Raw genomic sequence first — 16,680 nt, forward strand, 5'->3', positions numbered from 1 at the left:
TCTGTAGGTCTGTATTATCTTAGGTCTTGAGATGTTAATGACCTTAACTAATTGTCAACACTGGCAATTACAATGACTGATACATTATCATTTCTTACAATGAGTAATGCTAATTAAAATTGATTGTGCTAGAGCTTTAACAGCAATTATAGCCCCTCTCCCCCTTTTTTGTTTAAAACATGAGTTTCCTGTGCTGATTTGGTGAACTACACAAGGCAGGCTTATTATTCTAGTGTTTACTTCCTAGATCTGCTTGTGAACTGTGTTAGCAACAATTATGAAATGTTAGGAAAATGGTAAAAAACAAAACAACAACGACAACAACAACAACAACAACAAAACACGCTGCATTTGTGCCATAAGAAAGATCCCAGGTTTTGTTTCATTCATTCATTCAAGTGCTAGAGCCTTTATTGGAAATCTTTATATGCTAGGAACCGTGCTAGGCATAGAGGAAGCAAATGAACAAGCTATGAGTTGAGGAATTTGCAGCCCAGTGAGAAAGACAGACTCATTACAACATAATCACCTACAGTATGTAAATGCTATAGTTGGCAGACATTAGCTCTGCCAAGTGAGAATACTGTCACATTTCTCAGAGAAGGTGACTTTTTGATGGGGTCTTCAAAATGTGAACAGGAACTTCTTTAACTTTTATAATTACTATTTGAATTTGCAAAGCTTTTTAAAGTGTCTCAAAAGAAGAGGACATGTAGTACCATAATGATAAATTAACCAAGGAATTCAGGATTTAAAACCAGAAATTGCGCTCTGGAAAATCTGGGCTGAAAAGAAAGAAAAGGCATGCCAGTCAGGTATCAGAAAGTATGTAAAGAAGGTAAAAGGAAGCAATCACACTGTAGGGGAGGAAAATTTTTTCCCTTCTCCCCTTCTAGGTTCTTTGACTGCTCTAATAATTAAATTAACATAAGACAGATTAACAAGAGGAAAACAAATTTAATTACAGTATGTAAGTACTTCCCAACAGTTAGGTAATTGAGATTTACATGCTATCCTGAGCTAAGAAGAAGAGGGTAGGAATCCAGGACTTCAAAGGAGAAGACAATTCACAGAAAGGTGGGAAGAGCAAATGTTTGATAAATAAATGTTTGTCATGCCCTTTAGAGAAGGTTTTTTAAATGTAAAAATAGTTATCTTAGGCAATAGCTCTCTTTCTGGTATAGGCTCCTTCTCGAAATTCTTTTCAGCAGTTAAGGCAGATGTAAAAAGCTTTTCTTAAATCTCTTAGGCCTTGATGGTTTTCAGCATGAAATAATCCTCATGCCAAACTAGCACATTCCGGGGTGGCCAACACTGAACCTCATTAACATGTTCCAAGAAGGATGAAAAGACCATGCTCAAGTGCAATATGCCTGGAGGTCAGTGGCAAGCAAAAGCTCTGACAAAGCAGTTCAGTTAGACAAACACCAATTGAGCATTGTGGGGGTACTCTGCCCAGAGCCCACTTTAGAGCTGAGGCATTCATAATTCCCCCAGGTGCTGGAAATGTCATGGCTGAGTCCCTCTCTAGGTACTGCCCTTTGCAGAAGAGATTCATTTTGCCCAGGGTTAATTGCCCTTATGAAGTAGCTTGTCTTCAATAACTGGTTGATGAGGGTGGGTCACAATGACCCAACTCCTTTCCTGCATTTGAGACAATTATGAAGGAGTAGGGTAATGTTGGGCTTACCCCAGAAATTCTGTGCTTTATTGCTATTTCCAAAGGTTTAGGCTGAAAATTATCTGACTATCTCACTTTATTTTGTATATATGGTAATATATATGGTGTCCCAGATACTAATAGGTATGTGTGTGTGCTGAATCCAACGGCTATTAGCATAATATTGGATGAAGTTTAATCGAAACACAAACCTTAACATTAATTCAATGGTTAATGCATAATAACCACCCATTTCCCCCTCTTCCAGTTCCATGGGGCTGGTCTGAATACTGTCAACAGTGCTCTTAGGATGGCTAAACATGATGAAGGGTCTCCCCTGTGCTTCCACCTGCAACCCCTTCCATAGCTCTTGTTCTGAAGTCTACAGTCCATTTAATATTTAACAGATATCTTTAGCTATCAGCTTCCTACTCATCCCCATCAACAATCTCCATCAACAATCCCCATCAACAATCCCCAGATCCCATTTTAATTTCAAGACTCAGAAAGAAATCTTAGGGTTGTTTTTATTTTTTTTCACCTTATTCTTACCAGTTTGTCTCCTCACCTCATCCTCCCTTAAAAGAATGCCTAAAATTGGCTATAGAGTATCATTCAGACCAGACCTAGATCCAAAACCTAACTTGGTCACTTGAAAGCTGCTTGCTTCTGGGCAAGTCACTTAACTTCTCTGTGTTCTATGTTTTTCCTTTATAAAGTAGGGGCACTATAGATGATACATGGGAAACAAAGCAAGATGCTGAATAAGCATTGTAAGGCTGAATAATAATAATAGTAATAAAGTATTACGACTACTTCCTTGGTTCTGTTTTCCCTTTAAAGATACCCTTTAGCCTCCCTTCAGGCCTCTTTCCCCAGCCTATCCCCTGAAGTCTCATCTTTAGGGACATTCTTGTGCGAAGCTGAGTTTTACCTCTTATGATGTTAAGTGCATAGGTGGTCCCCATAGTTTATATTACATTAGTTTCTGATTCAAGTAAAGAATGTACTTTGATATGGCATCATTTAATAAAAGCCTAACCTGCCCCCTACCTGGCAGAGATGATGGGAGCTTATTAAGATAATGTCTTTCTAGTACTTACAGCCCCTTGAAAGACATTCACTAAATAAACAGTGGTATTTGATTTTTTGTGTGTGTTGTTTGTTTTAGCTCTTAATGCACGCTCTCTGAATTGTATTAATAGTTCCTCTGCAATGCTTCTCACAATATGGGCACTTGTTAAATGCTGCTAAATGCAAAATGGCAGTGAATGTTGCTTATCTGTGCGTCTGCTTTGCTCTTGCCCTCTTCCCTCTCTCTCTTTTTTTCTCTTTCTTTCTGTTACACCTGGAAACCCTGTGCTCCTTCTAGGTTCCTAGTCCCCTGATTTTTTACCCTGAATGTACATCAAAATCACTTGAAGACTCTTGATAGCCAGGCCATATCCTAGACTAATTAAATAAAAATCTCTAGAAGTGGGGTCCAGCCATCAGTGTTTTCTAAAGTTTCCTAGATGATTCCAATGCTTAGCTGAGGCTGATTCCTACACATCCAGCCAGATCCCAATCAGATGACACATGAGAAGAGAAAATTAACATTTAATGTCTTCTTTCTGCTCAACTATGAGTTCCTCAAGGGCCAGTATTGTCTCTTATTCTTCTTTGCTCCCAGCAAATAACCGTCCTTGGCAAGGGATGAACACTTGGGTATGTATGTCTTTTTCTGGCTAAAAGCATAGCCTTCCTAGCTCAAAGGATTTCCCCATGCTTCTGGTTTCTGTAACAGTTGACGTAAATATCTCTCATTCTTTCTAATTATCTATCAGTTTGATTGTTTAGATTCTCTCAGGTAAAAGAAAAAAAATTTACCACTTTATTGTACTATTTAGCAGGGAAAACAGGTCACTGCCATGTGGTTTGAAGACTGTCATCCAGGGACATGCCAGGTACCATGGTGGTGGTCTGGAGGAAGGCTTGGAAGGTAGGGATGTGGAGTAGAAAGTATAATCACACAAACCCAGGTTCATATCTCTACTATTTGCTTACTGGCACATTATTTCACCTTGCAGAGCTCTCTCTCCTCTTTGCGGAAGGAGGGAAATGATCCCTATTCAGGTGGTTAGGGTCACTGGAGGACATAATATAGAAAAAAGAGACACCATGACTGTCTTTGTCCGCTTAGACTGCCATGATAAAATACCATAGACTGGCTGGCCTAAACAGCAGATATTTTTTCTTACCATTCTGGAAACTGGAAGTCTGATATCAGGGTGTCAGCAAAGTTGGGTTCTGGTGACCACCCTCTTCCTGGCTTGCAGATGGCTGCCTTCTTGCTGTGTCTCACATGTTGCTCTCTGGTGACTCTTCTTAGAAGACCACTAAACGTTCTTATGGATTCTTCATTATCTTCCTACAGTTCCTGTCTCTAAATATAGTCACACAGAGGGCTAGGGCTTCAACATCTGAATTTTTAGGGGACACAATTCAGGTGGTGGCAGTGACAAGCACATACTATGAGTTCAGTAATACTAATATTCTTTGTATCTCTCTGTATCAGTTTCCCTTGAGATAATCAGAAAAGTATCAAGGGAGAGAAATCACAACTAGATTTTGTGGGTTGAGTGGGAATGTCTTAGGCAAACAGAGGCATTTCAATCAGAGGAAAAATAGCAATTAAAGTCTGTCAAAAGACATGCCATATTTGAGGATCAATGAGAACTTCACTAGTTTTCACTACAACATGGAGTGGACAAGAGGAAAATTCATGGTAGAAAACATTAGAGATGTAATTTGGAGCATATTATTCATAATAGGGTAACCAAGCTGAAAACTGGAATTTTTCCTTGAGATAAAGGATTACTATGCCTATAGTTATGTCTTTTTGGATACCTCTTTGTTTCCCAGCTAGCTGGTTAGATTCTTGAAGTTAAGGGGCCTGGCCAAATGTTTCTTTGTAATCCACCCGTGAGCCTAGGGACAATGTCTTAAAAATGTAACAGGAATAAATTGCTCCCAAACCTTGGCATTATAGGAGCTATCATTTTTTTCATTTGTTCAATTTGAATTAAAGCCAGCCTCCTTCCTCCACGTTGGTATAAAACCCAGCATTACCCCCTTGGGGTTCCAACACCTTTATTAACTCTCAGACTGTCCCAGAACCCTGGGTCTTAAATGTGGCAAACAGAAGGTCTTCTCTCCCCAAAAGGGAAGGGCTCCCTTGTCTGACAGCTAAAGCAGGTTTTCCTCAATCACCTTGTAGATGGTCTTCAGCATGGAAACAGTTCTACTTTTCCTTCATCATCTGTCCACACTGCTTCTCCAAGCTCTAACAATGTCTCCCTGGTTTATGTGCTATGTTAACTGACTCGTCTTCACGAAGGCTCCACTCCATTCCTTAAATGCCCATTCCACCCTGTACGTCCTCAGTGGTAATCTTTGCTCCAGTTCTTAGCCCTTGGTCCTCAGAATTATTACTTCCTGAAGCCATGTTCTCCACCTCTGGGTGCTGCTCTGCTACTGGCTTGGCTGTCTTTTCCAGCTCCAAATTTCTATCTCCTCTTGAGTTTTGGGATATTTTTGTTAATAATCTTCAAAGCACAAAGCTTTTATTTCTCCCTTTACTTGGGCAATCTGAATTAATTGCCTTGACGGGCCTGACCTCTGAAAACACAAATGCCGGTTTAAAATAAAAGGCTGATTATTATATAATGAACTATATTCAGTTTACTAAATAGTTAACTTAAACATAAATATATGTATATATTTATGCTGAATAGATGTATAATTTATGCTAATGATAATTACAAATAATAGAAAAGCGTAATAACTCCACTGCAGCTCTGATATTCATTACCAATGCTTCATTTTGCTTCTGCTCAACAGCCAAATACTGACAATTTGACAGTCCCCAGGAACTGTGCTGGGCACTGAGGACATAGAGATGGCTATGGTATCATCTTTGTTCTCAAAGAGATTAGAGTTTAGTGGAGGTGTAAGATACATACTATTAGCCAATGTATAAGGAAAGCCCTCATTAAGAAATGATTAGGCTGACACTCTAGTTTTATCATGACTCTACAGAGATCACTTATTTGCTATGCTGTTGCTGTGTTAGCCTTGTTTTCACCGTGTCCATATCTACATTGGCCTTTATTTCCTTCATCACTTCCTTGTGAGATATATTATTTAAGCTTGACTCTGCTATGCTGTTGAAACTAAATAACTCCCAAATCTCTGGATGGGAGACTGACAGATCAAAGTTGTATTTTTCTTACTTACATGAAGCCTAATGTGATTAGAGAACACAGGCTGCTCCATGTTGCCACTTAGGGATCCAGGATCGCTGGGCTCCTTGCTTCTTAAAGGGAGAGGATGGTGCCACCATCTCAGCTTGCATTGGAATGGAAAGGTACACCAGCTTTTAACTATTGTTACCCAGAAATAACACATAACATTTTTGCTCACAGGTCATTAGCCAAAATTTGTAACAGGACCTCAAACTAGCTACAAGAAAGGCTAGAAAATGTAGAGGAGCCTATGGTTTATTCAGCGATTGTTAATATTACTGCCACTAGAGTAGTGATTGTAGAGCATGAGCTTTGAAGAATTTGCATCCTGACCCTGCTAGTTACTTTGAGTCTCCAAAGGAAGGGCATGAGAAGTAGCATCCCTCTTCCCTGCTGAGTTCTGAGCATTAAAAAAAAAAAAAAGAATCACTATATTATACACCTGAAAATAATATAACACTGTAATTTAACTAAGTGGAATTTAAACAAAAACTTTAAGAAAAAGGTTATATATGGAGGCCAAAATATTATCTATGTTAATGATTGAAGACAGTTTCCAGGATGTGGCTTTATTCCATTAGTGAAACAGATCCATTGATGGAATCCCAGAATTAGGCTGACCTTGGGACCAGGTAAGACAGATAGCATGGCTGAACAGAGAACTCACATCTTCTGCAAGACTGATGGCTCCCAAAAGAAAAGGAGGCAAGAGGAGATGAGCAAAACACGACTACACTTCAACTACTTCCCTATTAGGCAGGCCATCTCACCTCTCCAGGAGTTGGTTAAGTGAAGACTTAGCTAGAAGAAATAGCTCATAAAGAAAACTCAAAGTGAGAGAAAAGAGGGTTGTTGGTTTTTTTTTTTATATAACTCTTACTAGTTGTGACATTTGAGTCAGTCACCCAGCCTTTGTGGCCATCAATTTGCTCATCTATAAAATGGCAATGATAATATCTCACAATATCTCTTCTTGGGTCTTTTGCAACTGCTAGAAATTAGGAAATGTGCTAGACTTGTAATGGGGAAGAGTTCTTCAAAGGTCTTCTATAAAATGCTCATAAATACTTGAGATAGAATTACTTATGAGTTTATAAAGACCAGATGGTTTTAAACACATCCCCCACCCCCCGACACACACATAATGTAAAAAATCTTCTCAGCTATTCTCTCCAAAAACTTGCCCGCTTACTACTCCACAAGCATTTCCTCAACAATCCTCTAGGGTTGTTCTTGTTCCTAAAAGTAAATGTCTGAAACCACCTTTTTCTAGTAAAAGCAAAAGCTACCCAATTAGTATGGTTCCATGGAGGTTTCTCTTTTAACTCTTTCATGACTGTTCCCATGAGGTTTGACTGGCACTGGAGAATGGAAAATACTCAAATCAAAATAGTCATTTTCAGAAAAGCGAGCCTTCCATTTTCCCAGCGAAATACTAATTAGTCTCTGGCCTAGAGATCTAAGGTTGAGCCTTCTTAGATAAGAAATTATTTTTTTTCAAATCTAAAAGATATTTAAAAGTAGAAATGTTTTAAATGAAAGTATTAAATTATACAATTACATGTGTAGACTGCCATTGAGGGAGTTATTTTCGTGGTGTAGGCTGAATCTAGCATAAAAATATTTACTGCTCTGAAATGTCAATATGAAATAATCAGAATCTAAAATTAAATATTTACTGTATAATCAGCCTGCATTCATCCATCCACAATATTCACTGAAAAATACTGATTACACTGAATTTGACCACCTGGATTTTCCTAATATTTTCAGGCTTAGGAAAAAAAACTGTCAAATCTCACTCATAGGCATTTTCTAAAAACTTTTCAAGGGAAATCTTTTGGGACAGGGAAATATGCAGTGATGACTTAAGAGAGTTCCAGATAACACATGTGCACACATACACACACACACACACACACACACTTCAGAAGACAAGCTACCCTGCTGATCGCCCTTTGCCACATCTCTTAGGTCTAACCTCAATTTAGCAAGTCAATAAATCTTCACAGATATTCACCAGTTCTGTAACACAAACTGTGTTAGGATATAGGGATACAATGTGGTCCATGTTCTTGAAAAGCTCAGCATTGAGTGCAAGAGACAGATTAATAAATAGCCAAAGACAGTGCATTGTGATAAATCCCACATTAAGAGTAATCGGAGAAAGACAATTATCATATCATTCCAATCATATGTAGAATATAATAAATAATGAAAGGAACCATCAAAGAAGTGGGGGGAACTGAGTGGGGAAAAATAAGAAAGGAAGACAAATCATGAGAGACTCCTAACTCTGGGAAACAAGCAAAGGGTTGCAGAAGGGGAGGTGGGAGGAGGGATAGGGTAACTGGGTGACGGGCATTAAGGAGGGCATGCAATGAGATGAGCACTGGGTGTTATACTATATGTTGGAAAATTGAATTTAATAAAAAAAATTAAAAAAAGAGAGTAAGCCCAGTGTTAGAGCATAGGAGGGGTCCTAAAGAGAATCATCAAACCTACTCTATTATTTCAAAATGAAACCAAAGGCGATATTGTTTATTTTATGAATGTCTATGCAATTGGAAGAGCCAAACGCAATTTTAACTCCTTGTAAAGACCTTATTTTCAACATTTATTCTGAAGATTAACATTGAGTCTGCCAATTCATTGGTGTGGGATGAGATTGACTCTAGGTGACATCCGTGAAAGTGCTAGAAAGGTCAAAAAGTTGTGTGATCTTAGGGTAAAAATAAATGCTTTCTCATAGCTGCTATTTTATTATCCGTAAAACAAGCTAGACCTATTGATCTTGTAGGTACTTTCTACCTCTGAATATTTATGATATTAACTATAAACTATTTGCATTTTTTTAAATTAAAACATCCTAAAGGGACATCTGAGTGGCTCAGTGGTTGATCATCTGCCTTCAGCTCAGTTCATGATCCTGGAGTTCTGGGATCTAGTCCCGCATCAGGCTTCCCAGAGGAAGCCTGGTTCTCCCTCTACCTATGCCTCTGCCTCTCTCTCTGGTCTCTCATGAATAAATAAATAAAATTTTTAAAAATTAAAAATAAATAAAACATCTTAGAGATGTTTCAGCAGGTAATGATATTAGCCTAATTCAAGTTATAGGTTTCATTTGCTTACTCAATAATTGATGAGACAACATAACAGTTCAAGAGCATGGATTTGGGGGCCCATCAGAACTGGGTCCAAGCTTTGTCACTTTCCTGGTTATGAAATCATGAGCAATTTATTTAATTTTTCTGGGCTTTTTATCTGTAAAATGAGGAAGCTAAAGCTTATCTGAGATGGGAGTTATGGGAATTAATAATATAATGAATGCAAGAGCTTAACACAGTGCCTCACACAAAAGAGACTCTCAGTAAATAATATTTTTAATGAGTATAGCTGTGGGGTATACACTGTTCACAGTGCTGGAAAAAAAACCTATTCCCTGCTTATACTCTGGAAAGATAGATGTGTAAATCATCATATCAAGTACACAAGAAAGGTATACGATGGGTCATGAAAAAAGTAGTATCAAAGCACAGAAAAAGTGATATTGGCTTAGAGCATGAGTTGCAGTAACATCTAGAAAACTCTATACAGAGGAGGAATATGTCATCTGGATCTAATCTATTAGTGAATTATCTAGGCAAGTAAGGCAGAGGAGGGCAAAGAAGAAGCATGAGCAAAGATACATAGGACTAATGGTGTATGTGCTTAGAAAATAATGGGCAGTCTTATGGATCTATATGTGAAATCAACAAGGAAGCCTGGGGTAACCTTGTGAAAGGTCACATGAAGGAATTTGGGCTTCCAATAAATGGGAACCCATCAAAAGTTGATTTGCCACACATTCATTTTTATTTTGACTTCAGATTTCTTTACTCAGTCTGACTCCTTATTACTCTATTGCTTCCTTGGTCTAAATCAGGAGTGGACAAACAGCCTGAAGACCAAATCTGGTATGAGGCTCAAGCTTAGAATGGTTTTTACATTTTTTAAATTAAGTTTTTTTTTAATTCCAGTTTAGTTAACACAGAGTGTTGGATTAGTTTCAGGTGGATAATATAGTGATTCAACAATTCTATACATTGCTCAGTGCTCGTGATAAGTGTGCTCTGTAATTCCCATCATCTATTTCACCCACACTCACACCCACCTCCCCACTGGTAACCATCTGTTTGGTCTCTATAGTTAACAGTATGTTTCTTGGTTGGTCTCTCTCTCTCTCTTTTGATTGTATGTTTGTTTTGTTCCTTAAATTCATATGAAATCATATGGTATTTGTCTTTCTCTGACTGACTCATTTCACTTAGCATTATACTCTCTAGCTCCATCCATGTTGTTGCAAATGGCAAGATCTCATCCTTTTATGGCTGAATAATATTCCAGCATGTGTGTGTCTGTGCATCTCACACTCTTTTCTTTTTAAAAAACTGTATTATAAATAGACTCTAATACAAAGAACAGATACCTATAGAGAGCACCCAGACTCCCAGAAAGGTGGATCTTAGCCCTTCTTTTCCACATTGAGAAAAGAAAACAGAAAAAATGATTTCATCTTGTTTTTAACTGTTTTCACTGTGCAGCCAGTTTCTCTCTCTCTCTCTCTCTCTCTCTCTCTCTCTCTTTTTCTGCAGCCAGTTTTTCAAGTAGCATTTCTATTCCTTTGCTGGCATTTTTTTATTTTCTCCAGTGTAGGAATCAGGCCTTTCAATTCAGCCTTGACTTTCTTTGTAACTTCTTTTTTTTTGTGCATAGGATCTTTTTTTTTTTTAATTTATTTTTTATTGGTGTTCAATTTACTAACATACAGAATAACACCCAGTGCCCGTCACCCATTCACTCCCACCCCCCGCCCTCCTAACTTCTTGATCAGAGCTCTGAAGAAAACTAGAAAGAATAATGGCACCTTGGTTTTGCATGTGGCTCAGGACCTCAGGTTTTTCATACCAACATGGTCTACAGATGTTTTTGCAAAAGAGCCTTCTCTTCCACTTTCTTCCTCATTTTATCTTGTTCTATTAACAACTTCAGAACTAGATGTCCTGCAGGATGTTTGCGCCATGAAGCCTTGCCACCCAGATGTAGCTCTCCAGCTGCCAACTTGGCAATGGCATTCATGGCAGGCTGATCATCTTCAATGGAAGCTCCCAGAATGTCAGACACCAACACACACAAAGACTTATCCAGCACCACTTCTTGGACATGTCCTTGCAGGCAGCTTAACAAAGCTGAAAAGATGGACTCTAAGAGCTCTGGTGGGTAGATCCTTGTATCCTTACTGTGTGTGTTTCTACCTCCTTTCTGTAGAACCTCAATAATTTCTTGCACTATGTGCAAGATCTCTGGGGCTTAGTAAATACAATAGGACCTTCTTTCCATATTTGTCATCTACTATGTTAGGCAAGAAGCTAATAATTTCTGATATGATTTTCTTCTTCATAAGCTTAGTATCATCAATACAATCAAATGCCGCCAGTAAGACCAAATGGAAGTCCTGGCCATTAGCCACATTTCCAACCTAAGTCTTGACTATTTTCATATCACTTTCCTGTCCTTAGGCATGCTAACCCACAAATAGTGTATGGCCACTCTAGGACCATCATGTGTTTGCCAGGTATATCACTGCTTCACAGATGGCTCCAATCTCTTTCTTTAATTCAAAATCAATTTAATTAATATATAGTATATTATTAATGTCAGAGGTAGAATTTAGTGATTCATTAGTTGCATAGAATACCCGGTGCTCATTACATGAAGTGCCCTTTTTAATGCCCATCACCCAATTACCCCATCCGCCCACCTACCTCCCCTCCAGCGACCCTCAATTTGTTTCTTATAGTATGAGTCTTTTATGGTTTGTCTTCCCCTCTGATTTTGTCTTTATTTTTCCTCCTTTACCTATATTCATCTATTTTGTTTCTTAAATTCCATATATGAGTGAAATCATATGATGCTTGTCTTTCTGATCTTAGCTTTGGGGGTACATAGGTTTAAAAGTCCAAGATTACTCTCTGCACCAATGAACGCTTAATCGCTGCTTCCTTTTGGGCCATTGGAGCTAGAATCTGTTTCATTTCATCCATGATAAAGCTCTAGTTTTTCTGGCAGTACCTCTTAATAATTTGTCCAGAGCTGGGTGATTGGGTGAAGCTGGGTGATTGCTGACTTGTAAAGAAGAAATGTGTTCTCATAGAGCTCCTCCCTCAGCATGTTCCTCTGCTCCAAGAAGGCTTTGTCATTGTATGCATAACTCCACAATGACAGACACTTCTACATGCTGGAGCATCTTCCTCACATGGTCTTTAAAATTTCTCATTATCTCTGCAATCTGTGACTTTTCAGGTATTTCATACCAACATGCTCTTCAGGTGTTTTTGCAAAAGAGCCCTCTCTTCCACTTTCTTCTTTTTATCTTGTTCTATTAGCCACTTAATATCTCTGGAATATTTGGCTTTACTTAATTGGACCAAATCATCTCGCAGTTCTTCAAAAGCCTCTTTTCACTGTTCTTCATCACCATACCAAATGTAACACTGGATCACACAAGTTGAATCATGCACAAATGCAGTAGTTTTCATTTTCCTTTGAATCAACTTCAGCATCACTATCAACTTCACTCTTTTTTCTTTGTCATGGTCTTTTCTTAAGATCTCTCAAATCTGCTTTGCCAGAACAACAATGTCATAGTTGGTTTTATCATTGAGTTGCCTGCTATGCTTCAGTTCTTTCTTCTTTTTGAAGTCATCCATTTTAGGTTTCCTGGCTGCTGATTCATAACTTTTACGATTCGCCTGGAATTTTCTGTTTCTGTTGAATTTATTTGTGCCAAAATTTGTTTTCTGGTATTTTATCCCCTTGCTACTTATTTTTGAATTGCTTTGCATCTTTTTTTCCCAGGTTTTGTGGCACATTTCTCAAAGTTATTTGATGTGATTTTAGGTCCACCTTCCTTAATAACTTCTCTTGGAAATATCTTTGATGAACCAGAATCATCGTCTTTATGAAATCTGTTTTTTTCTGGTGATGTCTTTGCACCTTTTCTTGTGATTTTTTTTTCCTCCTTGACTTCCATCATAGCAGTTTGCACATGTATACCACATCTTCTTTATCCATTCATCTATTCATGAACACTTGGATTACTTCTATATTTTGGCTATTGTAAATAATACTGCAGTAAACATGGGGGTACATATATCCTTTTGAATTAGTGTTCTGGTATTCTTTGAGTAAATACCCAGTATTTCAGTTACTGGATCATTGGGTGATTCTATTTTTAACTTTATGAGGAATCTCCATACTATCTTCTATAGTAGCTGCACCTGTTTGCATTTTTGCCAACAGTGCCCAAGTGTTCCTTTTTGTCCACAACCTCACCAACACCTGTTGTTTCTTGTATTTTTTTTTATTTTAGCCATTCTAAAAGATATGGGGTGATATTTCATTGTAGTTTTGATTTGCATTTCCCTGATGATGAGTAATGTTGAGCATCTTTTCATGTGTCATCCATCTGGATGCCCTCTTTGGAGACTTATCTGTTCATGTCTTCTGCCCATTTTTAATTGGATTATTTGGTGTTGGGGTTTGCGTTGTATAAGTTCTTTATTTATTTTGGATACTAACCCCTTATCTAATATGTCATTTGCAAATATATTCTCTCATTCAGTAGGTTGTCTTTCAGTTTTAGTTGTTTCCTTTGCTGTGAAGAAGTTTTTTTTTTTTTGAAGCAGTCCCAATAGTTTATCTTTACTATTATTTCCCTTGCCTCAAGAGACATATCTAGACAAATGTTGCAATGGCCAAAGTCAGAAATTCCTGCCTGTGTTCTCTTCTAGGATTTTTATGGTTTCAGGTCTCATATATAAATTTCAAATCCATCTTAAGCTTATTTTTGTGTATGGTATAAGAAAGTTGTCCAGTTCAATTCTTTTGCATATAGCTGTCCAGTTTTCTCAACACCATGTGTTGAAACAACTGTCTTTTTTCCCATTGCATACTCTTACTTCTTTTGTCCAAGATTAATTGAGTTTATTTCTGGGCTTTCTATCCTGTTCTGTTGATCTTTGTGTCCAATTTTATGCCATACTGTTTTGATTACTATAGCTTTGTAGTATAAGCTGAGATCTGAAATTATGATACTTCCAGTTTTGTTTTTCTTTTTCAAGATTGTTTTGGCTATGTAGGGTCTTTTGTGGTTCCATACAAATTTTAGGATTATTTGTTCTAGTTCTGTGAAAAATACTTGGTATTTTGTTAGGGATTGCAGTAAATCTGTAGATCACCTTTGGTAGTATGGGCATTTTAATAGTATTTGTTCTTCCAATCCATAAGCAGGAAATGTCTTTCCATTTGTTTGTGTCATAGTTTTTATAATTTTACATGGTTATATGAGTAACTTTGTAACATTCTTGATTTTGCCCCTTGGCCATGAAGCGTAAAATATTATTTGCCCTTTAAGAAAAGTTTTGCTGATCACTGGCCTAAATGATTAATATTAAATGCATATTATATAAGCAAAATTTTATAAATATTTTCTTTGTGCCTAGCACGTGTCTATAATTGTCTTTCTCCCTGAAAACATTCTTTTTTTGTCCAGCCTACATTTGGCATTATGTACAGGTTCAGGATTCAATGACTAATTCTATTTTCCTGTATTCTTTGCTTTCATAGATATACTTTATAGTTTTATGCTATTCCACCTTTTTCTTTATCTTCCCAGAAGCTACTCAACAATTCTACTGGTATCTATTTTCTTGACCTGAAAATAAGAATTTCCCTCTTTTCTAAATGACCTAGCTTGCAATTTTGTGCAGGATCTATATTAGGTGGACTAAAGGTGATTGACCTATACATATGCAAAATAGACATCAAACAACAGTGACTTAAAGTACAGCACATTTCTTTACCTCACGTGACAGTCCTGGGATACTTGGCCAGAGCTGAGATGGTAGCTTTGCTCCATAAGGGTCTGCAGGGATCCAGGCTTTTTCTGTGTTGTTTCTCCATCCTTAAATAGGTTTCCTTTTTATGAGTGGTGCAAGATGACTCACTACCACATTATATTCCAAACACTTAAATCAAAGATAATGAGAGCATAGTATCTACCTTGAAATATTGTTGCAAAATTATAGATATGTAATGCACCTGAGCAGGTGGTTCAGTTGTCTATTATTACTAATAGGTAATTGAAAAGGTTCTGGTGAAGTGCCAGTTATTTAACATGTGCTGAAGAAAAAATAATTTTAGTGAAGTTGAATTGTGAAATAAATATAAAGATGCAGTTTTGATCTTCTCCTTCATTCTGAGAATATGATGACTATTATAATGTGTGTACTAGTATAGCTACACTTGAGAGGAGTTTTATTTTGTTATGAGCCAAAGATTGTCTTAAGGATTTCAATTCTAGTAAATTCTGAATTCCATGCATAACTCAGCAGCAAATTCTTAGAATCCACGTACTTTTTTTCAGACTTTTTGCCTGTAGCCAAATCCTATTAAATGTATTTCCATGTCATGTTGTGCTTAAATAATGTGGCAGGACAGGGCCTTGACTTAGAAAATGACACCCTTCCTCCGAGGAGGCTTCTTTCACAATCATCTCATACAGAAATCATATCTTGTATTCTGCCTCTGTGGAAATGGGCAATGTTGTTAAAAATTTATTTTTGCTGCAAGAAAATCTGATTCTTGGTTTATTGTGTCAAACAGCTGCTAGTATATAGTGCTGGGCAGCTGTCCAGCTGTGAGGTTCACATAAATTAATTTAACCCTTGGGCATATTGCGAGGCCAATTAGAATGGTCCCTCCAGGTGCAGCAAGGAGTAAGAACACTTTTCATCAGGGGGGTTCCAGATGATTTGATGATGTCCAAAGTCTTGTATGGAATATTTTCCAAATTTAGTGGCAAATAATCATGTAAAATATGTTTATGACAGCTTGAATACATATTCATATGTAAATACATACATATATATATACATATAAATAAATAGTGTGAAGGAAAATCATAATAATTCTTCGGCGCATATCAGTTTACAGAAGGTGATGTGTATTTTCTGGAATAATCCAAAGCATTTGAATTAAATTGAATTGAGTTCTGCCAATCAAAGATACCTCCTTTTCTCTCTTCAGATCTCCCTTTCTTAGCATTGATTCTACTCAATGTTAGATTGGCTAAGTCTTATCCATTGAATCCTAAAAAGTATAAATATAAAATAAAATCATGTGGTCCTTTACTGTACCTCTTGTGGTCCTTGATCCCCAACTTGAGAAACATTGAATTAAGGTTCAGCACTGTCATCCCTCTGGGTAATTACTAGAATAGTCACAAAAGCAATCACAAAAGCTAGCATAGAAATTTCATAGCTTTACCCATCTGCAAAGTATTCATCCATATGATTTATAATATGCATATGTCAATGTTTAGAATTTTAATAAAATATAAAAGGAAAATCGTAAATTATTATGTAGAGTTCTCCCACACCAAATAATAAGGCCAAAACACTCTCCAAGGGTCTTCACACATGGAGTTTAAGAAGCACTGAATCAAATCCAATTTTGAAGTTGCTTATTTCAAGGTTAAATGGACTCTTTCTAGGATCTAGAGATTCCCCCTCTTAAGTCTTAAATGCCATTTTGCTTGATATAGGTTTATTAAGAGGTAATATCATCTGATGGTTCAGAGCATGGGCTTTGAGGTAAGACTTAAGTCTGACGAAAATGAGTGGGAAATATCAG

The 16,680-nt window shown here is 37.3% G+C and overlaps 1 protein-coding gene and 1 pseudogene across 18 annotated transcripts in view; one reads left to right on the forward strand and one right to left on the reverse strand.

Annotated features, from left to right (window-relative positions):
* Positions 1–13,018, reverse strand: part of LOC112647564 (pumilio homolog 3-like) — a 41,302-nt pseudogene extending 28,284 nt beyond the window's left edge.
* Positions 1–16,680, forward strand: part of DAB1 (DAB adaptor protein 1) — a 1,117,693-nt gene that overhangs the window by 498,191 nt on the left and 602,822 nt on the right. The window lies entirely within an intron of this gene.

The sequence above is a fragment of the Canis lupus genome, chromosome 5 (assembly GCF_003254725.2).
Source record: "Canis lupus dingo isolate Sandy chromosome 5, ASM325472v2, whole genome shotgun sequence".
NCBI classification, from domain to species: domain Eukaryota; kingdom Metazoa; phylum Chordata; class Mammalia; order Carnivora; family Canidae; genus Canis; species Canis lupus.